The 12,720-nt window shown below is 48.7% G+C and overlaps 1 long non-coding RNA gene across 1 annotated transcript; it reads left to right on the top strand.

Moving 5' to 3' along the window:
• The first annotated feature begins 2,973 nt into the window (after positions 1-2,973).
• LOC139358968 (uncharacterized) lies at positions 2,974-6,330 on the top strand. Its single transcript, XR_011614469.1, has 3 exons — positions 2,974-3,038; positions 3,320-3,528; positions 6,125-6,330. It is a non-coding gene; the product is annotated as an uncharacterized lncRNA (long non-coding RNA).
• The last annotated feature ends 6,390 nt before the right edge of the window (positions 6,331-12,720 follow it).

Here is a 12,720-nt window from a genome sequence, read left to right as displayed (position 1 = left end):
TCATGGTATCTCCAAGTTCAAATTATCTGATGCTTCCTCCAGGAAAACATTCCCTTATCCCAGGCTGTGACACCATGAAGTGTATATTTGATCTCCATCTAGTTTCCTGGCATACAAGTCCTAAAATCCTTGGACTTTCCAAAGTGATGAGTGTGTTTTTGTACGTTAATGAATTGACGGATGTCTGGCATCCCCTAGGTAGCTTCAGGATGGCTGCTGGTGACTGGAAAGACCAAGGCAGGATGAGAGTTTGGGAATATCAGCCCACCTCCAATCTGCGGGAAGGGGAGGGGCTGAAGTTGAGCTAATCACCAATGGTCAGTGATTTAACCAATCATGCCTAAATAATGAAGCCTTCAAAAAAACCCAAAAGGACAGGTTCTGGGAGCTTCTGGACAGCTGAACACATGGAGGTACCTGGAAGGTGATGTGGCCGAGGAGGATACAGAAGCTCCACACCCCTTCCCCCACAACTCGCCCTACGCATCTCTTCATCTGTGACCTTTGTAGTATCCTTTATAATAAACCGGGAAATGTAATTAACTGTTTCCCTGAGTGCTGTGAGCCCTCCAGCAAATTTTATTAATTTTCTTAACCCAAGGAAGGGATTTGGGAACCCTGATTTATAGCCTTTCAGTCAGAAGCGCAAGCAAAACAACCCAGGGCTTGTAACTGGCATCGAAAGTGGGGAGAGTCTTGGGGACTGAGCCCTCAACCTGTGGCTCTGATGCTATCTCCAGGTAGACAGTATCAGAACTGAACTGAAGGCCGGGCATGGTGGCTTGTGCCTGTAATCCCAGCACTTTGGGAGGCTGAGGTGGGCAGACCACCTGAGGTCAGGAGTTCGAAACCAGCCTGACTAACATGGAGAAACCTCGTCTCTACTAAAAATACAAAAATTAGCCGGGACAGGGTGTGAGTGTTGCATGGAGAAGGACATTCTGACTCTGAGACGAAAACAGGAGCTGCTTCCTCTGCCAGGCTCGGGCCCTGGCTTGGTCCAGGCGCGGGCCCTGGCTTGGTCCAGGCGCCTCCAGATGGTTGAGGCAACGTGGACTTAGGTGGCCCCAGAATCATCAGAGGCCTGGAGAGGCTGGCCCAGCAGCGCCATCTAAGAACTTTTTAGCTGCTTTTGTAGAGTACTTCTGACTTACTTTGGTAGTTCAAATGATTTTTCTTGAAATTGGATTTATTCTTTTGCTGTCATCTATCCTGGGGGGGCTTGCACCTGCAGCCTTAGCTGATGGATTTGCTAAGCCAGATTGCAGATATCCAGGGGCTGCTCCGGTCTGGGTTCTGCCTTCTTAATAGTATTTCTTTTTTTTTGAGACGGAGTCTCACTCTCTTGCCCAGGCTGGAGTGCAATGACTCGATATCGGCTCACTGCAACCTCCGCCTCCCGGGTTCAAGTGATTCTCCTGCCTCAGCCTCCCGAGTAGCTGGGATTACAGGCATGCGCCACCACGCCCAGCAAATTTTGTACTTTTAGTAGAGACGGGGTTTCACCATGTTGGTTAGGCTGGTCTCAAACTCCTGACCTCAAGTGATCCACCCACCTAGTTAACAGTATTTCTTAATCTAACAAGGCCTGGCTCCAGCAGGCCCTCAATAACGCATTCATTTATTCAGCTCCTGTTTCCCGGAGCTACCAAATTTCAGGGGCCATATCCGGGACAGACAGGGGCAGGGCTCCCCTCCTGCAGAGCCTCGCACAGCCCAGGAAGCCTGTGCCTGAGGAGGAAGGGAAACAGGTTTCTCCCTTGCACTTTTCAAATGCATCAAAAGAATAAAAATCTTGGATCTTAGAATACTTACCATCCCAATTCTGTCTGCCTACATTGAAAATATGTACATTACCATATTATAAAGGTAGTGTGTGCTTATTTAAAATAATTTGTAAAATACTTGAACTTAGAAAAAAATTTAAAAGATCATCTTTAGATTCATTGACCAAAGATGACTTCTGCTATAGTTTGGTCTATTTCAATTGAATGGGTTTTTTTTTCCTCTATGGGCTTTAAAACACACACACACACACACACACACACACGGAGACATGCTCATGTTTTAAAGACACTGTCATTTTAAATTTACACTTTATTGTAAATAAAGTGTATTTACATATACACTATGTAAATAGTGATATAATAACATAGTGTCCATGCTATTTTAGCCACTCGGAGATCCTATCTGTGCCTATGTCACTGGGCAGATGGATATATAGTAATTTTCCTATTTCCTTATTGATGGACACTGAGTTTTTTTCTGAATTTTTATCTCGTGAATGAGACTGCAACTAATATCTTTGCGCATAAGGATTCTTATGATCTGGATTAGTTATTTTAAAAGGCGGGTTAATGGGCACACGCACACACGTGATTTAGTCTCCAATGTTTCTAGCAATGGTACCGAATGCTCCCCACCTGCTCTTCTGGGACAGCCTGGGAGCTGCGCACCTGGAGGCAACACGCCTCACCTGCGCCTGGTCCGCGTGTGCGGCTCTCGCCTCAAGCTGGCCTGATGGTTTCCCCTTTCTCCATCTTAGCCTCGGCCTTTTTGTTGCTGTTTCTCAGCTGAGCAAAATCTTTCCCCTGCAAGGCTCCATGCTTGTCTGTCTTCTGTTTCCCCCATTTTCTCCCTGAGGTTTTAGATCTCCTGGGCTGTGAGTCAGCCAGTGCCCTGAGTGGAGGGTGTGGGGAGCTGGAGGCCGAGCTGCTATGCCGGCGCCAGTGCCTGCGCCCAGCTCTGAGGCGGCCCCTCCCATGCGGGTGCAGGAAGAGACCTGAGGGGTGCTGGTCCCTCCCCTGGGGCAGAGCGGCCCTTCTGTCCTGCATATCCAGGGCTGGTTCCCTGCGTGGCCTCCTTGTCCGTTAGCAGGTTGGATTCTACTTGTTGCTTGAAATTAAGGCAGTGGTGTTCATCAGCAAACTACTTAATTCAGAAAATACACCCAAGTAGGCAAAAGAGAAAAAAGAAATCTAAAGGGATGCAAAATCTCAGAAGGGAACAGAAGCCACCGTAATGCAGATAAGCCTTCGGTGAGTGAGAACTGATTGCTGATTGCCCTCAGGTGCCTGGGCTGAGCCAGTTTTCTCATTAGGAGAACGAAGCAGCCCTTCTCACTCCGCTCCGCCCTCTCGGCCTCTCTGCTCTGCCTGGGCTGGGGGGCCCCTTGCCCCACACACTCCCGTCCTCCTCGTGGTTCTCCTGGGGGCTCTGGGCAGAGAAACCCCTTCCCCGGGTAGCTGCCACAGCTGGAGCTGGGGCCTGCCCTGCACCCCAAAGGGAAGGTGAGGAATGCCTCCTCCATCCCACTTAGCAACCCCAGCACCTGGCTGGCGCCGGAGCTGGAAGCGGAGTCCGCAGGACAAGGAGCCCCTGGCCACCTGTGCAGCGTGGGTGGAGCATGAGGCACCTGAGCTGGAAGGGCTGGAAGGCGATGGCGCGAGGGTGTCTCAGGCCTGGAGCTGTATTGAGGACGCACTCATGGAACCTTCCTTTTCACGGGAGTCTACGTGGGCACCGCAGGTAGGAGCTCTGCCCTCCACCCCAGACCAGCCCCGCCAGACCCACGCTGTCTGTTGCCCCCGCGTCTGCGCTGCTTCCTGCTGTGGGCCTCTCAGGGGCCGGGGTCCCTTGGCCTGCTGTCTCCCCAGCAGGCACCTCCCTCTCCCAGGGCCGGGAGTGGCCCCAAAGCAGGCCCCTGGGGCTGGGGTGGGGAGTGGACGCAGCCCCTCCCAGGAGTGGGGAGCCCTGAGTGGGGCTGAGGTGCTGAGGCCCGGCTGGGCTGGGAGCAGCTGTTCTTGCTGATCATCTTCCTGGAAACCGTTCTCTGGCCTCCAGAACCTACCGGAAATGAGGCTGGGCTGGGGGCAGCAGCGGAGATAATCAAGACAAATGAGCTGTCTGGAAGCCGGGGGCTGCGGGCTGCCTCGGCCTGGAGCTGCTCTTTCTCTGTGTGAACCCCGGTCTGGCGGGAGGAGGTGGGCAGGGCGGTTGGCAAGTGTGCTGGCTGCCCAGAGGCCACAGGGGAAGCCGTCTCAGCCCTCACCCCACACGCTGGACCTCACAGCTCGGCCCGCCGGTCAGTCTGCACCATTCCCTGCCTTGCACCCGGGTACTGCGGCCACTTTCTCACCCAGCCACTGTGATTCCCGGGATGTCCTCTGGTCATTCAGACCCTGTACAGTTCACGGCCCTATCTGTAGGGTGTACCTAGAACTGAGGGGCCAGCAGGGACCTTTTGAGAAGGAAAGCAGGCCCCGCTGGCCACACGGGGAACGTGGGTACAAATCTGGATGGAGTAGCGCCGTTTATTCACCTGTTCAGGACCCAGCCCCGTAGCAGGCCAGGCACCGGGAAAAATTCAGCCTGCTCAGACCAGGCAACCCCTTCCCTCGGCTCAGTGACCTGGAGGCCACTCTGCCTGCTCCTTTTCAGGACTTTACTGCTTGCTCAGGAGAAGAACAATGATAATGATAAATAACGCTAATGATGCAGACTCTCCTTGAGCTTCCCCCTGGCTGCACCCCTTCTTCTCTCCTAGGGAGTCTTTTGAAAAAGTCAGTATTTTCTATAAGTAATTGTTATGTGTGTTTAAATTGGTGTGTAGTTATACTCAAAACAGAAGTCGCAATTCTCCACAGAAATACATTTTTATGCATAAACAAAATAAATCATGGGCTGTAGCGAGCGCGGCTGGAATGGGGGGATCGTAACGATGTGACGAGCGTGTGGTGACCCTGATTATCCTGCCTGCGATTCTGTTATGTCAGTAAGAAGCAGGGGCAGATTATTTGTGAATGCCGACACAATGACTCACAAAAGGGGCTGTGTTTCTTGAGTTATTGGCGGCACTGATGCGTCTGATGACAATTCACATGTGAGGAGAATGAACTGCAGGGAAGGGGCTGATGCTGGGACCGGCCCAGGCCTGTGGCCCCTCCCTGCCGCACCTGACCCCAGGCCTTGGGAGTGGTGCCCCCCTTCAGAGCCTCAGTGTCCTGGTGACCCCTGACCTTGAGGTCAGACAATGGGAGAAAGGGCAATGTGGCCGATGACTCTGGTGCCCTGGGCTGCCGTCCAGCCCTCTTCGTCCACCCAGGGCTTTGCTGTTGACTGAGGCTCCCCATTTTCACAGTGGAGACTCCAGACAGCCACTGAGGTCAATGTCCAGCCCATCCCTGGCCTCTGCCCACAGGGTGCCACTAGCACCCCCAGTCCTGACATCAGAAATGGCTCCAGACACTGTGAACTGTGCCTGGGGCGGCATCTCCGGTTGAGGCTACGCCTCTGCATTTCCTTCTGTTTAGTCATCCGGGAGCCTGTAGCCAACTGACCTCTCTGACCACAACTTCTGGTGAAGGGTCAAGAGGTTTTGGTGGCAGCTCTGCTGGCTCCTGAGCTGGGGAGGCCTCACAAACATGAGAACACACATGTACACACACGTACAAACACCACATACACACAGATACACATGTACATTCACACACACGGACACACGTGCAAACACCAAACACGCACTCACATGTACACACACCAACATACTCAACAACACATGCACACTACAAGCACACACAGACACCTTCAACACACATGCACCAAAATATGTACACACAATCGTGCACACAAACACGTGCACACACATGCATGAGCATGGAGACACAGAACACATGGAGCCACACAGGCACATCCAAACACACATGCATGCAACACACACACGAACACACCACACGCACACACACACAGGCAAGTGTATTGCACACATAGACACACACGTGCTCACACATGCACGTATGAATGCATGCTCAAGCACATAAATACACATATGCACACATGTGCATATACACCCCAGAGACCACAAGGAGACCCGGTGGCTGAATGCAATGTGGGATCCTGGACTGGATCCAGGAACAGACAAAGGAAATTAGTGGGAAAACTGTTGAAATCCAAATACAGTCTGTCATTAGTTAATAGCAGTGTGCAGCAATGTTGGTGTCTTAGTTTTGATAAATGTGTACACATGCACAAATGCATGCACACACAAATACATCCACACATGATGCATGCATGCACATGCACGCTGCTCTGCAGTGACCCCCATGCCGCTCCCTGTGTCTCACAGGTGGCTTCTGTGGTCTCCTGGTCTCTGTTCAGGGCCACCTCTACCTCTGGGGATCTGTTGTGGACCAGAGAAGACAAAGAGAACTGGTGGCTAAATGAAATGTGGGATCCTGGACTGGATCCTGGAACAGACAAAGGAGATTAGTGGGAAAACTGGTGAAATCCAAATAAAGTCTGTCATTTAGCTAATAGCAGTGTGCACAAATGTTAGCGTCTTAGTTTTGATAAATACCTCATGGTTATATAAGATGTTAACACTAGAGAAAGCTGAGTGGAAGAGATACAGGACCTCTCTGTAATATTTTAATATATTTTTAACTCTTACGTAAATCCATTGTTTCAAAATGAAATGTTAAACAGGGAGGATACTTAGTGAGTGAAATGACTTACTGATTTTTAAGAAGAACAAACTTCACTTACCTAAGAAGCTTCTAAGCAGATATTGGAGTCTTTCAAGATTCCAATTGAATTCTCTGAAAATGTGAGTGAAGTTTGTTTGTTTGTTTGTTTTTTTCCCCTCTATAGAAATCAAAGGCCAGGTGCAATGGCTCATGTCTATCATCCCAGCACTTTGGGAAGCTGAGGTGGGCAGATCACCTGAGGTCAGCAGTTGGAGACCAGCCTGGCCAACATGGTGAAACCCCGTCTCTACTAAAAATACAAAAATTAGCCAGGCACGGTGGTGGGTGCCTGTAATCTCAGCCACTTGGGAGGCTGAGACAGGAGAATCACTTGAACCCGGGAAGTGAAGTATGCAGTGAGCTGAGATCACGCCATTGCACTCTAGCCTGGGCGACAGAGCAAGACTCTGCCCCCAAACCTCCAAAAATAAAAAAGGCATATGAAACTGTAAAAACATAATGAGCAAAAATATTTAGGAAATAATATAAAAGACATAAGAGACTGCAATTTATTTTTCAGATTCTGCATCTAGGGAAACTGTTTTCCAAAGAGAAGAGATGTCAAACACAAGGCATTTTAAAAAATCTAGGGGAGAGCGACTGATTTCTTAAGTAAACTGGGATGTGAAGTCAACGCTCTAGAAGTTGCTCTGTGCCAGGACTCAGGGGCTGTCAAGACTGAAGCCCAGTGCCAAGACCTGCCCCACCTTGCAGGGAGAGCAGGAAAGACAGGTCATTTTGTTTTAAACCCAGGGCTTAAGGTAGATTCCCTGCTTGTAATGAGATCAGAACATTTCACAAAAGCAAGAGTTTCAGTCATTCTCAGAGAACAAACTGAAGTTTATCTTTAACCTCTGCTTGTCTTGAATGTTGGCAGGGAAACTAATTTTAAGATGGGAAAAGAGGTTCTAATTTCCACAAATGTCTTCATCTTAGAAATGCAGCAAATTCTTCCTGATTCCACCCTACCATGTTGGGGTTTGAGGATATTCATCCTGGAGGAACCGAAATTCCAAAAGCTCCTAAAACTGTTGGTTGAACCAATGTCACATGTAGCAAGGGGACAGCCTGCACTGCAGGAGGGCCATCACACCCATTCTGGGGACTCCCTTCTCAGCAGCCTCTGGCTTCTCATGCTTCAGGGATAAAGCACTGCAGTGTCTTGTTGAGCCTTGAGGGGCAGGCGCACACCTCCCCAGACCTACTGTTTGGTGTCCAGCAGCCAAAGGCCCCTCCTCTGGTTCTCGTTACAACGACCACCATCAGTTAGTGCTGTTCAGATGAAGCAAATGAAAAAGACAGAGGGCAAAAGAACATTAATTCCCTGTATTGCTATATGTTGAGATGTGCCATTCAGTACTAACAAAACAAAACAAAACAACTCTGCAGCTATTTTCTTTCTTTTCCTGCATTTTGGATCTCTTGCCACCAGGAGGCAGTGTTGAAGTCTGAACACCAACATCTGAGCAGTGAGTTTTAACCCTACGTGTAAGCTTGTAGTCTGTTATTGACGGGGTTAACAAAAGCACCATTACCTGGAGTAATGGCTACAGGGGGCCAGGGCAAGCCTTGAGTCAGCATATACCCAAACACCTTTTTCCTCAGCTTCCTGTGGCTTTGAGCTCCAGATCTCCCATGATTCAAATACATTTTTTTTCCTAGCTCTGCCTCCTCATCCCGTGACTCTCAGTAGATTCAAAGTGCTGCACACAGCCTCAGACTTTAAAAAAAGATAAACTTCCCTTAAGTTGTTTTCTTAAAGGGCCAATTTCCCTTACACAGCACATTGTGAGAAAAATGTAAATGAAGTTTTTGAGGATAGATTCAAACTGGTTACAAGATAATTGCTAACAACAAAAATGTACAACATTGCAGTTGAGTCCTCAGATTCTAATTTTATACAAGAATTAATTCACAAATATATAATTCCAGCTAGCATATGTTGTCATTTTTATGTCTGTGCAACTTAGACTTTTACCTCCAAAGTTGTTTTAAATCTGTCTTGGAGGATGTTTAATATGAGTTTGGCAAATGACATTTCTATGGACACCTCTGGGGATGACACTTGTCAGGAGGATGTCTGAGGTAATTTGTGTAATTTGCTGGGGTTCATTATTGCAGATATCAGCAATCAATATTTTTTCCCTCAGAAAGGACATCAGTTGGTTCTTAAAAGCACATGGGAGCCTTCTCCTCCTCTATAACCCATCCTGGAGCGTCCACAGCAAGGACACTGGTCACTCCTCTGGGGGACAAAAGATAGTCAGGGCTGTCAGACCATGGGGGCTGAGGGTGAGAGGGGGCCTGAGAGGAAGAGAGAGACAGAGATAGAGACAGCAGCAGACACAGAGAGACAGACAGAGACAGAGACAAAGAGAGAGAGACAGATAGCAACAGAGACAAAGACAGCAGAGAGAGGCAGAGACAGAGAGACAGAGGCAGAGAGAAAGCAGAGACAAGGAGAGAAAGAGACAGAGACAGAGAGACAGACAGAGAGCAGCAGAGAGAGGCAGAGAGGCAAATAGAGAGACACAGCAGAGAGATAGACACAAAGATAGCCCGGTTTCCCATTCCTATAAAGGAATACCCGAGACTGAATATAAAGGAAAGAGGTTTAATTGATTGACAGTTAAGCATGGCTGGGGAGGCCTCAGGAAACTTACAGTCATGGAGGAAGGCAAAGGAGAAGCAAGTACTTTCTTCACAAGGTGGCAGGAGAGAGAAGTTCAAGCAGGGGAAATGCCAGATGCATATAAAACCATCAGATCTCGTGAGAACTCACTCACTATCATGAGAACGGCACGTGGAAACCGCCCCCATGACCCGATCACTTCCACCTGGTCCCTCCCTTGACACATGAGAATTATGGGGATTACAATTTGAGATGAGGTTTGGGTGGGGACACAGAGCCAAACCATGTCAAAGAGAGACAGAGAGAGTGAGAGACAGAGTGAGAGTGACAGTGAGTGCTGTGGTGCAAGAAGGCAGGCAGGACAGCCCACAGAAGTCCACAGTCCTCCCTGATGCGGCCACTTGGGTGGGCTGAGGACACACTGAGGAGGGACGGGGTTTCCTCCAAAGGCTCCGTGACTTCAGAGCAGGCCTGAGTGGAGGGCTGGATCCTGCAGGCTGCCAAGGCCTGGGGCTAAGTGTGGACCGATGTGGGCAGCAACTTCCTCCAACCCATGGGGCTCAGGAGAGGCTGCAGGAACTGGGGCCAGACCGAGAGGGTACCCCTGAGACCTTCAGGGGGGACCTGACCTCCAGGGTCTCCCTGGGGCCTGGTGGCACACGTGGATCCAGCGGTAGGCAGGAGAGGGGGAGCTTCTCTGCCCAGGGATCATGCATCAGAAACGTGGTGAGACCCAGATGCCTCTGAATCTGTCCCCCTGACTCCAGGCTTTCAGAGGGGTGTGAAGCCGCCTTCATTCTTTGCAGCCCTTCCCATAAAAAGGTGGACTCTGCTTCTTGTCTACTCCCTCAGCCAGGGCTGGTCTGTGGCTACTTGGCTAAGGGAATGTGGTGGAAGCATCACTGTGAGGCCCAGCCGGGGCTTGAGAGCCTCCTGCTCACTGTGGGATCCCTGCTGAGCTGCCTCGTGAAGGGACCCAGGCCGGTGGAGCAGCAAGGACCCCAGCCGGGGTCTTCACACCAGGCCTCCACCAGCACAGCCCCAGCCATGCCGACCACTGACCAGCGATATGTGAGGGTCAAGTTGAGATCAGAAACCACCCCGCCGAGCCTGGCCTGGGCTGCTGGCACACGAGGGGGCTGCAGGTGCACAGCTTCGAGAGTCCTGATGGCTGCTGTGAGAAGCCGCTATCTTGGGGGTGGCTGTGCAGCCAAGGGAGACTGACTGGTGCAGGCGTGTGGCGTGTGGATTCACTCTTTCTTCTTCAATAGATGGAAGGCTGTTTAGATTAAATGCATGGCACCTATAAGAAATGCAGACCAACCTGGACATCTGCCACTCAGCCTCAAACAGTCAGAAAAACCTAAGAATTCCTGAAGAGTGCTGTGGGGGCCCTGCTCAGCTCCATCTGTCTCCCACCCCCATGGGGAAAATGACACCATGAATTTTGTTTCCCATTCCCTGGTTTTTAAAATAATGTTTCCACATTGGCAAGGACCCCTAAGCAATGTCTTGCCGGATCGTCTAGTCCTAGATGGATCACTGGCTGGGACTTGTACCTCTACGTTCTGCTGACGTTATCTCTCCTGGGGTGATGTCCCTGAGAGCACCTCACGCTGAGCACCTGCCTGGGGTTCCACCCTGTTCACAGCTGCCTGTGGTTCTGCCCTGTCCACAGCCACATGGGGTTCTGCCGTCTCGATGAACCACAGCTGATGTATCTAACCTACCACTGCTAGGAGCTTGGGCTGCTCTCATTTTTGACAACATTACAGAAATTGCCACGTTGAGCATTCTTGCACACACCCTCACATGCCCAGAGTGGGAGTTTCTCTAGTGCTTCCCACAGGTGGGCAGGGAGGTCACGATGCCCCCCATTTGACCTGCAGGGTGACTTGGCCAAGCCTGGTGCCCCTCACCACTCCCCTCACTCTGCCCTTTTCCACCTGTGCTACAGTGAGAAACATGGGAAATTGCTTATGGGGCCACATGTGCCCAACATTCCAGCCGCTCAGAGGAATGCACGTGCAATTGTGCAATCTCAGCATCACTCAATTTCACTTAGTTTTCTTTAAAATGACCCAAACTGATGTTCACTGCCCTAGGGCACCTTCTTCTTATTCTCACCAACACTTGATATTTCCAGACTGTGGACAGTTCTGTAACACGTTTTTAAATGACGGTTTTAATTTGCATTCACCTGAATACCAGGTACTTCTTAACTGGACGCTTCTATTCCTCTTCCACATTCAATTTTGATTGTTTCTCATTCATTTGGTGGAGTTAGTTATGCATTCTGGACACTAGTTCATGCCAGCTAAATGCATTGCAAGTATCTTTTCCCAGTTGGTGGGTCTACATCCCATCTATTTATGCTGCCTTTGATGAATTTTAATGTTGCAGACTTTGTCAATCTTTTCTCTCAGTATTTGCACTTTTGGGGTTTTGTTGAAGAAAGTATTCCTTAGGCCATGGTCATAAGTATGTTCTTCTATGTTGACCTTCGAAGTTTTGTAAACATTTTTGTTGCCAGTTTAAGTATTTGATTCATTTGGAACTGATATTTATGTATGAAGGAGGTAGAAATCAATTTTCCTTATTTTTTTTAGATATTAACCTATTTTCCCAGCATCAATTATTGAATAACCTTTCCTTTTCCCTTTAATCTGCAATTCCAAACTCTATTAAAATCCTGCTGATGGGTATATATACTTGTTTTATACCGATTACGCACATATAAATTGTGTGTGCACATGTATGTGTGTATACGCATTTTCATGAATACACTTACATTGTGAATTTCCTCCTAGACCCTCTCCACATCGCCAAACCTGAAGTCTGGTCACCAGAGCTCTACCCCTTCCTCAGCAGGGAGCCTATGTTCAATGTGAATTCACCTGACAGGATGTCCTCTTTCACTGTGGTTCTGGACTCTGAGGATGTCTTACTTTCCAGATAGTTTTGTGATTTACTGAAAAAGATCTTTAAAGCATATTAAATCTAGCATTTATAGTTCTTTTTAATTGGTTCATATTATGTACTTCATCTGCCATACTGCTGGATATAGAAGTCCTTCACTTCTATATTATGCACTTTGTTTACACTCAATACTTAGACTTGCTATCAAGTTTACCAATTTATCTGATCATGATCATTTCTTGAATCCTATTTCTTCATTTAAAAATATATCTATCACGTTCTTTCACTGATAGTAAACTTTTGATCTTGGTCTAAAACTGCCTTTACCTTCACTCTTGAGTAATTTAGCTGGGTGTAGAATTTTTGATTGACAGTTGCTTTCTATCAGCACATTGAAGATTTGAAGATATTATCCCACTGACCTCAGCAATCACTGTGGTTGATGAGAAGTCTTTCATTTCAGTATGATTAAGGCATGTATTTGCTTTTATTTATTCTCTAGTAGAAAATGTTTTCTTCAGCTGGACGTGGTGGCTCGTGCCTGTAATTCCAGCACTTTGGAAGGCTGAGATGGGTGGATCATTTGAGATCAGGAGTTAGAGGCCAACCTGGCCAACATAGTGAAACCTCATCTCTACCAAAAAA

This window comes from Macaca nemestrina, chromosome 15 (assembly GCF_043159975.1).
Source record: "Macaca nemestrina isolate mMacNem1 chromosome 15, mMacNem.hap1, whole genome shotgun sequence".
NCBI classification, from domain to species: domain Eukaryota; kingdom Metazoa; phylum Chordata; class Mammalia; order Primates; family Cercopithecidae; genus Macaca; species Macaca nemestrina.
This window is presented reverse-complemented; position numbering and strand designations above follow the sequence as displayed.